We start from the raw sequence: 17622 nt of genomic DNA on the forward strand, positions 1-17622 counted from the left end.
CAAATTAAAATTGGATAGAGATTAAAAGATCATCTTCATGTTCAACTTGACATTTATCTTATAGTTAAACTTTTTACAAAAATTGTAACATTCTTTCTTTTTATTTTTCTCATTCAAAGTGTATTGTTTTTTGAGAAGATTCTAATTGCATATAAATAAAAGATAAATCAAATAGAAACTACTATTTGGTAGTAATACTATCACATTCCTCCTTTAACAAAGCAAAAAAAAACCAGGAGGAATCTTATTATCAGAAATATCAAGCCAAAAAAAATTAGAGGAACTAGCTAAGTTAGCACATAAATCTGCTAACTTATTACAATCTCTCCTAGAATAATGAAATAAAACATTATTAAATTCCTTTAAGAATGATAACTCTTTCAATAGCCGATCTTCAAGTAATGAATTTGATTTGCCAAAGGAATCTTGTAGCAATTTGATAATATTGTAATTGTCCCCTTCAATGATTAAGCCTTTAGCCTCAAACATCCAGCTCTGTATGGTCAACTTTAAAGAAGTAATAGATTGAAGTTCTAGTTGTGCAATATCCCAGTGTAAGCATTGAAAACCAAAAGCGAACAAAAATCTGCCATAATTGTCTCTAAAAACTCCACCAACACTAGCCATATTATTCCTTAACAAAGTAGCATCAATATTAACTTTAATCTAATCAGGAGGAGGGTGCCAAACATTACAAGACAGCTCAAAAAGAAGATTAACACCCTAGTGATCCAATATAAGATTATATTGAAAAGAAGATGCTACAAAGCTAACCACATTTGAAGCTATAAAAGAAGGACTATCTTTAACCCCAACATGCTTAAGCTTATTCCTACTTTTCTAAGAGAAGTAAAGAGGGGTACAATACATGTTAGAAACAAAGGGAATAGAATTAGCTAACCTCTTTAACTCAACTATGCATTCCTCCAATAAAAAAAGAAGGAATAAAAAATCCCCATGCATTCAAAACTTCAATAATTTGATTTATCTTCAAACAATTGGATGCAACATGATCAATACTTTACACAGCTATACACCCTCTAGGAGAAGAATTATAATCAAATAATCTTTTCTGATATAATTTTTTTTTTTGTTGGAATTGAATTATTTCATAACCTCCAAAAGAATATCTCCACTCGAGAGTTTAGCTTCAATTTTTTTAACCATTTCGAGAAATTATCAACTACATGATCTTCATTCACCGCCTTAGATGCTAAAGTAATTATTGATCTACAAAAAAATTTGGCTATAAGTTCTATACAATCTTGTAATAGCTCCGAGAAAATTTGCACTTGAATAATATGCTTTCTAAGTTCCTTTCCAAAACATTGTTCCAACCTATCAACATTCCAATCTCCAGGCAAGATAAAATAATCCAGTGATTTTGAATCATCCTCAAAATCATCAATAAATATGGGCCATCTATCCAACCTTCTATCAAGGATCCAAGTATATTTTAATACATTAATATAATAACCAATTGATACTTTCCATTTCACAATATTCTGAAAAAAATTAGCTCCATCCATAATTATCTTATAAGTCAAAAATGCATTTTTCTTTGATTCCATAAACTAGAAATTCTCACCATATTTAGCAATCAAGCTTCTGTTAAGTAAAAAGGTAGGATTATTAATAAGATTCCAAGTGAATCTCACTCCTAATGGACCAATCTTTACTACAGAAGAAAAAATCCCATGTCCTCCCCTTTCCTTTTATCTATACAAAGTATGCCAAGCAACATAGTGAAGACCATGATCACCATTATGCTTCTTCCAAATAAATTTTCTGCATATTTTGTAAAATTCTTTCCAAATACTTTTAGGCACTAGAGAATGGGGTAAAAGAAATAATGGAAAAGAAAGAAAGACCATTTTTATAAGAATCATCTTGCCAGCTAAGGAAATAATCTATTTCCCTAAACATTCAATCTAGAATAAGCCTTCTCAATCAAATATTGAAAATAGGATTTTCTCATCAAGCGTAAAGACAACTTCACTCCAAGGTAGTCCAACTCTTTGAAAACATTGAAACCCAATAAGTTAGAGATACAATTCCTTCTACTCATATTAACTATCTTAACAAAAATAATAGGAGATTTTTTAGAATTGATACTCTATCTAGACCAATTACAATAGTCTAATAAAATTTTCCTCATCTTCTTCACACATTTGGGTTTAGCATTCAAAAGAAATAAGATATCATCTACATACAATAAATGAGAAATTATTTGAGCATTAGATGAAATCTTAATCCCAATGTTCTAGCCTCTTTAAAAAAATGCATCTAAAAGTAATTGAGAGCAGATGATGAATAAGAAGGGACATAATGGACACCCTTGATGAAATCAACTTCTTACCTCTATACATTTTGAATTACAACCATTGATCATAATTAAAAATTTAGCATCCCTAACACATTCAATAATAAGGTTTGCAAATTTGTTCGAGAACCTGAAGTAATCCAAAACTAATCTCAAAGTTGACCAACATATACTGTCATATGCTTGCTCCACATCCACCTTAATCGCCAGAAATCCTTTATTAGCCTTCATAAATATGATTTTATTGAATATTTCATGAGCTAATAAAATATGATCTAAAATATATATTCCTCTAATAAAAGCCACTTGTTCCTCAGATATGATGTTAGGAATAATAAGAATTAATATATTCAACAAAATCGTAGCTGTAATTTTGTATATAGATTTACAAGGACTAATCGGACAATAATTATAAGAAGCCAAAGGATTCCTAACACTCAAAGTGCTGCATTTATTATTTTCCATTGGATTTTGTTTTATGGTTTAATCTTCTTTATAAAAGTTTTTTTTTTCTTTCATTTAGAAGATAAACATACAAGCTAAGATTTGTTGATTAAAGGTGTGGAAAAAATAAAGTGCCAAAAGATGCACAAAGAGTGCCAAATTAAAAAAGAGGCAGAATATGAGCCCAACTTGAAAAGATGCATATTATTTACCAAACAAAAGTCAAAATCAAATGATATATAATTGAAACAACATCTCAATTATAATTGAGAAGAGGCATAAAATGAGCCCACACAACATTCGTCTCTTTCATCTCTATATTTAATTCTTAGAAAAATCCTTGCGATAAACAGTATTTCAACTATTGAATATGAAATTTTTTTCTTGTCAAATATTTTTGTGATAATTGTTCTATTTGATATTTCTGCTTTTTAGAATGAATATTAAACCTGATCAACTTTTCTTTTCTTATTTGTTCTTCAATTTAAATATGAGTTTAAAAATCTTTTAGGATTTTAATGTTGTCCATTTTTTTATCTCACATTATATTCCTTATTAACATCTCGATTTGCCAATAATAACTTACATATTCAATAGTTTTTTTGTCATTTTCCTCTCTTTTTTTTGATGTATAAAGGGGGAGGTTGTTTGTGTTTGGTTTGATACCACTATTTGTATTTTGATTTGAAGTTCTTTGATTAGTTTGATATCATTGTTTATTTTTTTACTTAAAGTTCTTTGAGTTTTATTTGTGTTTAATTTGGTTTGGTGTCAAAAAGATTGTTACAATGCTCTCAGGGGGGGGGGGGGTTTATGTTTATTTTGAAGGTTTTCTTTTTGAACATGGTCGTGTCATGCTTGTTTTTTTTAAGGTCTTTTTTTTTTTTTTGTTTTCCTTGTAGATTATTTTATGTTTCTTTATTAAAAAAAAAAAAGAAAAAAAAATAGGATGAATTTTAAATATCCCCATGCTGTTTAAGATTTATTAATTTTTTTTTCTTGAGTCTTGCAAGTGTGATTTTAATTAGGTAACCTTACACACACACATAGGGTGAGAGAGTAAAAACTTTAATTTTTAAAACTAATCATATTGTATGATATCTAGTCATAGTAAATGATTTGACTTTTCTTTCTATCCAAATGTAGTTAATCAACTCATGGCTTGAATTTCTTAGACTAGTCATACAGTATGATGTAAGGCCGTACAGATGACTAATAGAGTATGAAATTTCATTTGTACCATTATATAAGAAGAACTTGTCCATTTTTGAATAGTTTGTATTGTATAATATAAGATCATACAGATGACTAACACAGTATGAAATTTCATTCATACTGGATCATACTAGGTGAACTTATTCATTTTTAAATAATTCATATAGTATGATGTCAAGTCATACAAATGACTAACATATTATGAAATTTCATTCATACCAGATCATACAATACAAACTTGTTTACTTCTGAACACTTCATATAGTAGGAAGTCAGGTCATACAGATGACTGATAGTGTATGAAACTATGCTCATGCCAATTCTTACCAATTGAAACCCTGATCTTTGAACTATTCATACTTTATGATCTACGATTCAAAGATGTTTCACTTGAAATTTTAAGTTTTTGGATGGTTCTTCATGTCTTGGCTATATAAAGAGTCCTAGAAACTGACTTAAATACCTTTGTTGTGAATTTCTCTTGAGAGTGTCCATTGAGTGTGAGTGTGTGGAAGAGATTATGAGAGTGAAGTGTGAGAGATCAAGTGAGGGGGAGTTGTGAGTAATTCACGAGAATGCCCAAAGAAAGTATATCTTTATCTTCTTTAATTTTCTGCCCATCTCCTCTAGAAGCTCTTCAGAGAAGATTAAAAACATTGTGTCAAGGTTCTCTGCCTTTACCAGTAGGGTAAAAAAGGATGTCGGAACTCTGCCTTCACCGGGAGGGTGAAAAAGAATGTCATTACTATGTCTTCACTAGGAAGGTGAAAAAAGATGTTGATAAAACCTTTGCCAGGAGGGTTAAAAAGGAGATTAGAACTCTTCCTTCACTAGGAGGGTGTAAAGGATGTGAAGGTACTCTACCTTCTCTACGAGGTTGAAAAAGGATGTGAAGGTATGCTGCCAGCACTTGGAAAGTGTAAAAGGCAATGATACTCTACTACACCAGGTTGGTGGAAGAGAGTTTCTAACAACTTCTCCACCATGCTATGGGAGCAAAAGAATAGTCATTATTGTTTAGTGTAATACCTAGAGAAGGCGTCTCTAGGGAGGGGATTTAGGTCAAGTTTAAAAGAACCACTATAAAATTCGATGTTCTTCTTTCTTGTTTTATTTTTCTTGCATTTTTATTTTCTACATTTTAACTATTTTTGTGGTTGAAAAATCCCATGATAATCACTTCTATAAATAATTGCAAATTTTAGAATTAGTGATTTTATTTTCAAAAATCAAAGAGAATTTTTAAATAATAGTTCACCCCCTCTTTATTAGCCTTTGGGATAGTGCTAAAAGGTCTAATAACCTACTCAAACTATCAATTTAAAATTCAAAATTTTCAGCTGATCATTAAGTATAACTTAGGGTTGTACAATATAGTTTGTTCCATGGAATCATAGTTCTTCCAGGCTGAACTCTATGATGATAACAAAATGTCTCTATGGATCTTCTAGTATGACTTGAATTATACCGTATGATCCTTAATGGTTTATTAAGCCTAATTAAATTATTTAATTTTGATGATTAATTTAAGAAAGATTTTTAAATATCATATAGTATGAATATATTCAAATAGTATGAATAGAATAATTTATAAATTTTAAAATGTTTTCTAAATTTTATTGTCGGTTGGGTTTCTTAATTAAAATTAATCATCCTGTTCGATTCAATTTGAATAGTTTAATTAATTTTAAATTTAAGTTTCTTAGTTTAAATATTTTAATTAATATCTTATTTCTTATATCATGAAGAACGATCCAAATTCTATAGTACAATATTTAAAAAAAATTTAAAAAATTATTTTTAATTCTCTCGTGTGTGTGTGTATAGTTGCTTAAGGTAGCATACATCCTTTTATAAAGATAGACTAAAAAAAATGAAAATATGGACTTTTGTAATAAATTAACCTATACTACCCAATATTGAGCCTTTATCCTTCAGCGGTGTTGGATGTATGTTATAATTTAAATATTATTAAACACAAAAAATATATGCAATAATAACAAAATTGACAAACTAGATAAAATCCAATATTATTTATTTTCATCAAAATATAAACTTGGGCTCCTGTATTTCAATAATCTCCTCTTTTTAATGATAATAAATATTCTGTGTTGAATTTCAAGTTAATTTTAGTTTTCACCTAAGTTTTTCCCCTTGTTGAGTGATATCTTAAAAAAATTAGATGTATATATATATATATATATATATATATATATATATATATATATATAATCAAAAAATAAAATGTAAATTGCATCTAACTCAAACTATACTAATGATTGAAATAACTAGTACAAACCAACTACAACCTACTACCCCTTTTATCATCACCAAAAAGGAGAACTATAAATTTGACACTAATACATATCAAGATAATAGAGCATAATACAAAAAATTGATAATAAAGCATTATAGACAATAATCATTTGAAGGCCCTTGATCAACTGGTGGAGGTGGCTAGACGTATTAGTGAAGTAAAATTGCTCTCCAAACATACCATATCAGTCCCATTCTTATTCTACTACTATTAAATGTGAGTCTTAAGGTGTGTTTGTAATTGGTTAACCTGCTCTACAATCACATTATAAAATTGTGCCTGATAAGCTGGAGTCCATGTTGTGCCTGGTGCATATGCTGATACTGGAGCTGTATGGTCTCCCCCTTCCTCATCAAACTCCTAATCCTCCACTACAACTGTGCCCTATCGCATCTATAGCCAAAAATGAAGTGGAAAGAGTTATCACTGTAGAAGGTAGAAAAGGTATCAATCGATATAGGATACATGAGTTTATATTTTGAGTATAAGACATAGGCGATGATGTGTCTAATAGCTATGTTCTATCTACAACGGATGACCAACTTTTTAATTGATGTAAGTTTTTAAGGTATATAATAATTATCTTAGCAACATCAAATTATATGCCAGACATGATAAAATATATGACAATGAATACTAGGGGAAGCGATGTTCCTTTTTTTTGGTTAAAATTACCAACGGGTGTACACGTTAATAACAAAAAAATGTATAAGATCCTTAAGGGGACCTTCAACTATCTACTGCTAAAAAAAGCTACAAGAAAAGTCAAATAATAACCTATGAGCTAGAGTTCCTCATAAAGAACAAGTACTAGAAATCTTAATAACATTCTAGGATGGCCAGATGCCAAGACACAAAAAGATCATGAAAAAGTATGTCCATTCAGCCCGGTGTTTCCACCGAGCCCTATAGAAAAGGATGAGAATTCTTCACTAATATTGTCGTCTCAATTATAAAGCCCAAAAATTAGCTTGTACGGTAAAAGAGAATTCAAAAATAACCTACAAAATAAACTACAGAGGAGTTGGATCAAAAAGTTACAACCAATGTAATAACAACCCTAAGAGATCATAAAATAGATGGTAGATAATATATAAGTAATGCCAATATCCCAGTAATGAATATCGATAAAAAAATTTTGAACCTACTATATGCACTAATAAATTTGCATGGAATTGATACTCTAAACTCCATAACTAATAGAAGAACCCCCATAAGTAGAATACAGGACCACATCAATAATATAGCAACAATAATTATTCCAACAATAGTTTCCCGTAAAATCTCGACCAACACAAGATTAATCATCACAAATGAGAAGCAACAACTCATACTAGAGATAATAATAGAATTATATAGAATCAAAGAGATAAAACAAAATCCAAGAGTGAAAATAGAATAGACAGTACTAATCTAAAGATTAATCAAGAAACCAAGCATAAACACCATAATAGAATAGGTTAAATCGAGAAAAAATAGTCTAGAAAAAATTGCTCAGACCACAGAAAAGTGAGAACACTCAGCAAAGTAACCAAGGACCATAAACTGAGATAGTACACACAGACAATGGATGGCCATCTGAGCTCAACAAGGTAAAAACAAAGCAGGCATCATGAAGGAAACCCCAATGCCACTTAATTCTAACCCCGCACACACTCCGGCACATAATATAGATAAAGATAAATATTTGGAACATATAATAGATGTACATGTTACAAGGCAGTACAACCAGAATGACACTTCCACTGCACTTCCAGCTCCTCCAACCATAGCCACTAAAATAATCCATGAAAGGAGAATTCCAGACAGAACAATCATATAGTAAGGTCATAATGGCATAAAACCTATGCAACTTACCCAAGAATGGGCCACCAATGGTCATAAAGATGAAGCTAAAGTACACATCATGATTACCACCCTAAAGCCACTAAATTTTATAGCCAAACATGAGATTAAAAGAAGAGAGGACCAAGCAATAGGGAAACACAACCATAATGAGACTACCATAACACTTCAAGCCCCACCAACCAAACCAATATGATGAACCTTTAAAACAACACCGTGATAAACATAAAAACTAGCCCAAAGAACCAACCACATAGCCAATTCTAAAACACACTTTATTCATTCTATCTAAGGTTCTAAGGGTATGCTGGTTGATGAGGTCATTTTGGTTAAGAGTGTGTACAAGGGGTTGATGTTGATCAAGGGGTGTGTTTCTAATGATCAGATTAACCTGGTTCCAATCATAAACTCCCCTAGAGCTAACTTTATGGAGTTTAAATCTTGTAGTGGAGAGGTGTAAGGTTTCATCAAACCCTTGATAGGTAATTTCTAAAGGATGTCTACAAACAAAGGATTAAATAATGGTGCTTAAGTATTAATTTGACGATTTACCAATAATTCAAAAAAAAAAAAAAAGGATAAGTAAGGGTAAAGAAAAACTATAATTTAGTCCTCATAAAAAGATCTAGTATTTAATAGTTCAAAGCATATTGATTTAGAATTTTAGAAGAATTGATATATGTTTCCCTATACCTATAATATACATATTCATCTTCAATAGATTAAAACCTATCATCTACCGGATGAAAGAGGAACTCCCATCTAATGCTTGAGATTTCTTGCCACAAGCCATTGCCATGCTAAGGAAGGATCATAAGGGATAGTAAGCTAGGAGAAGAACTATTCGTGTTCTTAGAATCTTTGAATTCCCCTTCCATTTGTAGGCCACAATTAATAAAACAAAATAATACAAATCTAATAGTATGATAAAAAGAATTCAATTAATCCTGGCCAAATAGTTCAAAAAGGAGATCAAATTGTACAGTACAATTGGGATCAACTTCACTAAATCATTCAACTTGAGGTATTAGCTTACATGATCTTTTACTAACTATTTATATGGTACGAGTAGGTGTTCATAGGGTAAAATAGTTAAATAAATATCATACCAACCTAATTGAAATCTAATAGTCACTACCGCATATATTATACAGTATAAAATATATGTTCGTAAAATATAAATGTCAATACTTAAGTTAATTTGAATGGTTGGATTTATTAGACGATGCTTATGTGATGATCTGTGTGAATCATTTAGCATGAAGTGAATTGTATAGTATAATGTGAATAAAATTAGGGTTTGTGTGTGATGATCAAGGAAAGCTCCAAGAGAAAAAACATACATATGATAATTTCCATTCATAATAGAGATAAATAAATTTTATATAAATAAGAACATAATTTAAATATTAATAAACAAACACAAAAAATCAAATTGACTCACTTCAACTTACCTTAACCCCAATTTCTATACATGAATATCAATGATACATAGTGTAGTCCTAAGTGTGCTAAATGTATCATAATTGAGAGGTTTGATAAAGATATCTTTCAATTAATTATTGGTAGCCACATTTTTTAATTCTATGACTCCCTTCACTATATGATCCCTAAGGAAATAATTTTTAATATCAATGTGTTTTTTGCTAGAATGTTAAATTAGATTTTTAGAAATATAGATTATACTAGTATTATCGTACATGATAGGTTAGTGCTTATAAAAATTCTAAGGTTAAGGATTTATTTCTTTAGCCATAAGACTTGAGCACTATAACCTCCTACTGCTACATATTATGCTTCAGTGGTGGAAAAGGCTACATAATTTTATTTTCTACCAGACCCAAAAAATTAAGGAGTAACCTATGAAGTGATAATTTCTAGAAGTGCTTTTCCTATTAAATATACATAATACAAAATTGTAATCAAAATATTCTATAATTTTAAATGTGCTTCTTTGTTAAGGATACGATATGCCTATGTTTTGCGTAACAATAAGATATCTAAGAATTCTTTTCGCACCAGGGATATGGGATTTTTTTGGGTTAGCTTGAAATGTAATACATAGTCATACACTAAACATAATATAACATCTGCTAACAGACTAATGATATAGTGATATTATGATTCTCTAATGTTTCTTTTGCTCTACTAATTTTCCATCAAAATTTTTATTTGGTTGGATAGATAAGTTTATTGGTGTATTTATACTTTTAGAACCTTCCATATCAATTTTTTTCAAGACCTCTTTATTATATTTAGCCTGAAAAATGAAGGTACATTCCTCTCTCTAGTTTACATTAAATCCAAGAAAACAACTCAACTCTCCCATCTTACTTTTTTCAAACACCATACTCATAGTATCTAAAAATTCATTACAAATTTGTTTGTTAAATATAAAAAATATGTCATCAATATAGATTTAAAGTATGAGTAAATCATCTCTTATTTTCTTAAAGAATAGGATGATGTCTATGCTACCCTTAATAAATGGTCTATCTTGGAGAAAGATGCTATGTCACTCAAACCATTCCCTATGTGCCTCTTTTAGTTTATATAATGATTTCTTCAAATTAGTGATATTGTTGGATGGGGGTTCTTCTACATAGACATATTCCTTAATAATCCCATTTAGAAATGCACTCTTAACATCCATCTCATATAATTTAAAACCTTTAAAATATAAAAATGATGAAGGAATCTAATGTTTTTTAACATGTCTACAAGGGTAGCGATTTCCTCAAAAATAATCCATTCTATCTGATTGGACCTCTTAGCTACAAGTTTAGCCTTATTTGTAATCACTGATCTAGAGTCATTCAACTTATTTTTAAATAACCATTAAGTGTTAACAACACTCTTATCGGTTGGTTTACTAACTAACACCCAAAAAAACAACATCATCAAGCCTTGGTCCCACTACATGGGTCAACTACATGAATCCTTTTTAACCATTATGTCTTGTTAAAAGTCAAATTCCCATTTAAATCTAAGTATTATAGATTTGCAAATGTTATAGAAACAAAACGCGTTCATGTATGCATATATAGGTAAACATGTCGGTGTATATGGTACCCAATAATGCATAATCCTAGAAATAGTATACATCTTCCTACAAAGTCTGTAACATATATAACAAATGAAAACTAGAAACATTTCTACCCACTAATGTAAATTATAGCCCATATGAATGAAATTCATGGAGCAACATAATAAATGAAAAACTAAAGAAAAAAAAAATATTTATTCACTGATTTGGTAATTTATAATAGTCTCAAAGTCTACAAAAAAGAAAGATGTTTAGGCTCCACCGTAAAAAGTTTTGAGTTTTAATCCTACCACACACACACACACACACACACACACACACACACACAAAGAACCTAGCAAGAAAATGAAACCACCATCCTAGCCTAGGCTAGAGTTACTTAGCGTAGCAAACCATATAAATGTGTGTAAAAAAAGCTATGTGGATGAGATAGTTCTGAAGCTTTATCAGTTTTAAGTTGTACATAAATGAATTTATTTGCTCAAGGTCTTTAAATGATAGTTTGAATTTAAGTATTCAAGATTTTGATAGTTTAAATTTCTCTTAAAGAAGTTTTGATTGCTAAAGTTATTTTCCATTAGGTTTTAAAGAAAATAGCACTCAACAACTCTTAAGTGCATGAAGCTGTTGACCAATATATCCTAGAATAAAAACTATAATGCTACTAATCCTCAAAAATTGGGGTACATTGATAGCATAAATTCTTTCATTTTAATTAAAAGTTTTCTTTCTTAAAGCTTTATAAGTTAATACACCTTTTCCACTCTTGAAGGAAGCAAGCAAAAGGGCATAAAAGTAATAATGTCTAAGTATTTTATTAAGGATTTTTAAATTGATTTAGTTTTATTTGTAATTAGTTGATTAAGTTAATAATTTTAATATTTATATTATATCAAATAAATTTGTAGCATTGTGAAAACGACACAAACTCCTAGGACTTCTTAGTACACATAACCCCACAACTAGAGAAAGTCCATCCTAATGAACTTTTTTTATAGGAATGTTGGTTTTTTATTTAATGCTATTTTCATTTAATTTCATTGCATTGATGATTTATTAAAATTTTATTTATTTATTTATTTTCTTATTTTATAAATATTTTAATGAAGTTAACATAGGCTCCATTTATTAACTTTTTTATTTACATTAGTTTCTAGATTGTTTATATTTTTTAATAAATACTATAACCAAAGATGAGTCCAATGCTTTTTAGGTTTTTTCATTTTGAATTTTTTAGAATTAATTATGAAATTTTGAACTTTATTAAATTTAGTATTTATTTAATTCATAGTATTTTCTTATTTTTGTGACAAATCAACTCTAAACTTCATTAAATTGTTCCCAAATGTCATAAATGACACCCACAGATGATTTCAAATGTTTGTAATATAATTAGAACTTTTTATTATTTTTAATTATTTATTTTAATTTATTCTTATTTTATTTTGATTACTAAATTAATTTCATTTTAAGTGAAATTTAAAGAGATTTTATTTTTCTTTTAAGACTAATTTTTTGAATTTTGATTCATTACAAGTAATTTTTAGATTTAAAATGAATTTATCATAGTTTTTTAAAGATACCAAGTCAATTATGCACATGAAACTTTGGTTTACTATGGGCTCCAAAAATTTGGCCCTGGCCTCCCCCACTGCTTTTTCTCAAGATAGTTTTAACGGAGTAAGTTTTGTGGTAAATTTTGGAAAAGCATATGAGTTTGTAGATAGGATACTACCCAGAGATTTTGCCATCATTTTTGTGAGGACTTTATGATACGATTTTTGGATTCTTATAGGCCTCTATAGTTAATTACCCCCTCAATAGTGAGAGAGAACTTTCGATTAATGCTAGTCATCAATTAGATATATAGACATATGCATTATCTAGAATATAGTAGCAGCATGGATGTTAAAAATTTGGTGGTTTGATAGATTTGTTTTTAAAATTAGAAATCTAACCATCTTGCACATAAAGTGGATAGTGAGGGAATGGATGATGGACCTGATCAAGATCCCATAGTCCCTTTGTCAGAGGAGGTAGTCGACCCAACCTGATAGAAGGATCCTTGTTGGCAATGGGTTACTTCACCCAAGGGTACTTTATAGACCTGGGATGGATATTTATCTAAAGGGACAAATTTGAAGCCACTTACGCCCAAATGATTATATCTTATTGATTCATATATCAAAGATTTCATTCCATTAAGGAATATACTGGCTCTGGCCAAGACCATTATCTCGTGGTACCATTTGGAAGCAAAACCACTCAGTTCAGAGGGTCCCGGGTCATAACTGTTTATCCTACAGTTCCACTTGGCAGCAAAACTGCTAGTTAAAGAACACGTACAACATCCTTTCTAGAGAGAGATTATTTGAGAATGGATCCTATTTATATTTTATTGTTAGGGATTAGTTTTATGTGAGCTAAAATAAATTTCAATTTATCCACCTCGACAAACTATTGTGGAGGGTGGACAGATTTTGCTTTAACTATTTGATTGTATTAAATTCTATTTTAAATATTTTATGCTTTTTTAGATTTTTTGATTTCATGGGTATTTGGGATGGTGTTTTGAAATATGTAGAGTTCACCCCTCTGATTGAGATCTACGGTCAGCTCCATTTATGAATTAAACCCTATCAACTCTATGAAGCTATTGATAAAGGATCAAGTTTTGTACGCTTAATATTTTATTAATAAATTTCTCTATTTGTAGGCTTTGAAGGCCTTATATAAACATATAAAATAGGTATTCCAATCGACACCTTGATAATATATCTATTTGATAGTTCAAGCCAGTGTCTACTCTTATCTATACATATAAAAGGATTAGGCTTGAACAATAGTTCATTTATGAACTCGCGTAGCATCCCTAAACATCATGTGTATAATGATAACATGCTTACGGTGGCCCATATAGGTTCTATGATTATATATACCCTTATGTATATATATGTGTATATATATGATAGTGCATGTGTGGGGGTATTTTTGGAATATCTTGGCATCAATCAATTATGAGTGTGACTGCCATTTGAACGCAACATTCTATTTTCATGCTTGTATATATCTTCTGTCCACTTGTAAGGGCATTTCGATTCTAGTGGCATGGCATGCACAACTAATTACTTTCTGCAAGTTAATCATAGCGCACTAACAAATCTTCTGCTTTGGTGGGTAGATGTTTTTATCTGCTATAGCTCCCTTATAACTTTCATGTAGATGGCATATTTGGTATACAACAGGTCCTTTGAAAAAGCTTCTATTTGTGGCATTCCGTCATATAGATGGAATATAATCCAGTGTGCTTTTTTTTATAACTTTAGCTTGAGTTTTGATATTTGGTTCCTTTGGCCCGGTGCTTTGTGCTGTTGACATTGATGGAGGATTATCTTATTTTTCAATACTAACTTATCAGTGGATTTGTGTATGTTCAGCCATATAATTTTTTGCTTTGGTTGGCTTGATGAAGGAGTATACATCAGTTACCTAAGCCCTTTAGGCTTATATTAGGTACGTGGCGTGGGGTCATCGGTCTAAAGCTTTCTGTATAGCAGACTTCCTGATGACATAATCCTCTTAGTTTAGCTTTAAGCTTCATGTAAACTTTAGTATAATTTATTTGGTCCTTTGCTTTATGCTTACGCATACTTGTTAAAGATGAATTCCTTCGATCCTCACTTTGTGCTTTATAGATTTACTAAATGATTTATAGGTTTCAGAGTTAGTCAATATTACTAAATGTAGGTAGTATATTAATCCTTGACTAATTAAGGAGACCTTAGTTTGAGTCACTTGAGTTCATCAGATTAGGTGAGCTAAAATTTGATGTCTCTTCGTCCTCTGGTTATTGGATGGGTGGTTCCTTTACTCCAGCCTTTATTTGGGCATGTTAAGTAGACAGGGCTGCAAACAATCCGATAATATTTGGGTGAGTTGGATCTGGCCTTTTACACCCATTCATGCTCCAAACTTGAGTTATAGGAAATGCACTTCCTAATGCTAATTTTACTGAAGTTCTCCTTTGTAGTTAAAAATTTGGAGTATACAAGTATTGAGTAATTATTTGTTGCTCATCCTTCCCACTAGAACTTTGATTCTCTAGTCGATCAGGAGAATTTAGTAGACTAAGAGAACTTGAACTTATTGAGTTAAATTAGCCTTCATACTTTCTACAGTCCCTATTGATGGTTGATGAAGTGGGAGTTTCACTACTAAAGCCTTACTTATAGCGTGTTGAGTAAACAGAGCTAACAGTGGTCTTGTCATATTTAGACGTGTTGGATCTGGCCTTTTACACCCATCTGAACCTTAAGCCTTAAGTTGTTAAAAGGCTTCATAAATTTGTTAGAGTGTGTAATTATAAAAGTCTATTTTTTTACTTTTGAAATCTTAGTACGTTAGGAAGTTAGAGTCTCGAACTTTTAAAAGATTACCTACATATACTTTGAAAAGAATTTATTATATTTATCAGCATGAAATAATATTTATATTGATACTTTTAAATATTTATTCGGGGATCTTGTCATGTAGCGTGATGTTGACCTGAATAAATATTTAAAATGTTCATATCTTATAGGGACATTTTAAAGTAGATTAAATTTGGAATTTGGGATATTAAAAATTTATTTAGGTATCTTGATGCATAACACAATACCAACCTAATTAAATATTTAAAATATCCCCTATCTCACAGTAGGATATTGGATAGACTTTATATTTTGAGATTTTAAATATTTATCAATAGATTTTGGCATGTAATGCAATGTCGGCACGAATAAATATTTAAAATGCCCTCAGTCTTATGGGGGATTTTAAAATGTATTCTTTCTACATTAGAGAATTGCAAAACATATAATATATATATATATATATATATATATATATATATATATATACGTTAGAGAATTGAAAAACATATAATATATATATATATATATATGCACGTAATACTTTGATTATTGTGTAGTATATTATTCATGAAATTTTCATGCGTGATATTCCTTTAAATATCAGCCATTGATTGGTAGCATAGGCTTCTGATTGTCTAGATCCATCAACTAATAAGCTCCTCCTTGAACACCTTCATGAAGACAAAGGAGCCCTCCCAATTGGATACGAATTTGTCACCTATTTTTTTGTGTGGAATGATTGACCTACTCAGCACTTGGACTAATTTCCTTTCTTGAAATGATCGATGACATACCATTCGATCAAATTATTTCATCATTCTTGCTCAATAGATTTTTAGATTTTGTTAAGCTTATAGTATAACTTCATCGAGTGCGTCGAACTCTTTCATTCTAAGGCGTGCATTTTTCTCTTGAGTGAGATCATTCTGGATTACTACCCGAAGTGATGGTAAGTAAACTTCTAGTTGAAATAATGCTTTAACTCTAAACACCAGTGAATAATGAGTGGCTTTTATTGGCATTTTGTAAGTTGTACAAAATGTCCTAGTGCCTCTTCCATTTTAGCATTCTATTCTCTTTTATTCTTGGTGAGGATCTTATTTAACACTTTCACCAATATCTTGTTGAAGGCCTCTACCAAGTCATTTACTTTGGGGTTGTATATAGATGAATACTGCCAATTGATCCTGTGTTAGTTAATAAACTTGTAATTTTTTGCACTCTTAAATCTAGTACCATTATCTAAAATTAGGTGGCATGGTACATAGAATCTATATACAATATTATGGGTAAATAAATTAATCATGTGTTTGGCCGTGACCTCTCTGAATGGAGCCACCTCTGCCTGCTTAGAAAATTAGTAAGTTGCTGCTAGAATAAAGGGGTGTCCTGCTGATGACGGAGAATTTATCGGGCTGATCATATATGTGCCCCAACATTCAAATGGTCTTGATGTTAGTATTGGGTGCAGTGGATTTGGTAGTTGATGTATAACATCATCGAAGATATGATATTTATGGCATCTCTTAGCATGGTCAATATAATCTTTCACCATTGTCAGCTAATAGTAACCCATACTTTTGATTTTAGTAGTCATCTTAGGACCTTACGGATGTGCCCCATAGAGCCCTTCATAGACTTCTATCACTACTCAATCAGCTTACTTGGTCCCTAAGCATCTTAGCTACATTTGATTAAAATCCCGATGATATAATATCTCATTGACAAATGCATATCATAATGCTCTTTTCATATTTACATGGCATTAGATTTATCCGTTGGGAGTTTACTTTCTTTGTAATAGTCGATGAAAGGTTACCTCCAATCATCTCCTTCCTGAACATTGAGGCAATGCAACCATAATTTCAAGCATCTATTGGCCTTACATCTCTTGACAACATGACATTCTTCTAGTTAATTTTGAATAATAATCTATTAGGTAGGTTGAGGATCAATCGAGGTTGTATCATACTGTCTTAACTCTAGTATTTCCTCTTCATGTAGAAATTATATGATTGTC

The sequence above is a fragment of the Dendrobium catenatum genome, unplaced genomic scaffold, assembly GCF_001605985.2.
Source record: "Dendrobium catenatum unplaced genomic scaffold, ASM160598v2 original_scaffold_118854, whole genome shotgun sequence".
NCBI lineage: Eukaryota > Viridiplantae > Streptophyta > Magnoliopsida > Asparagales > Orchidaceae > Dendrobium > Dendrobium catenatum.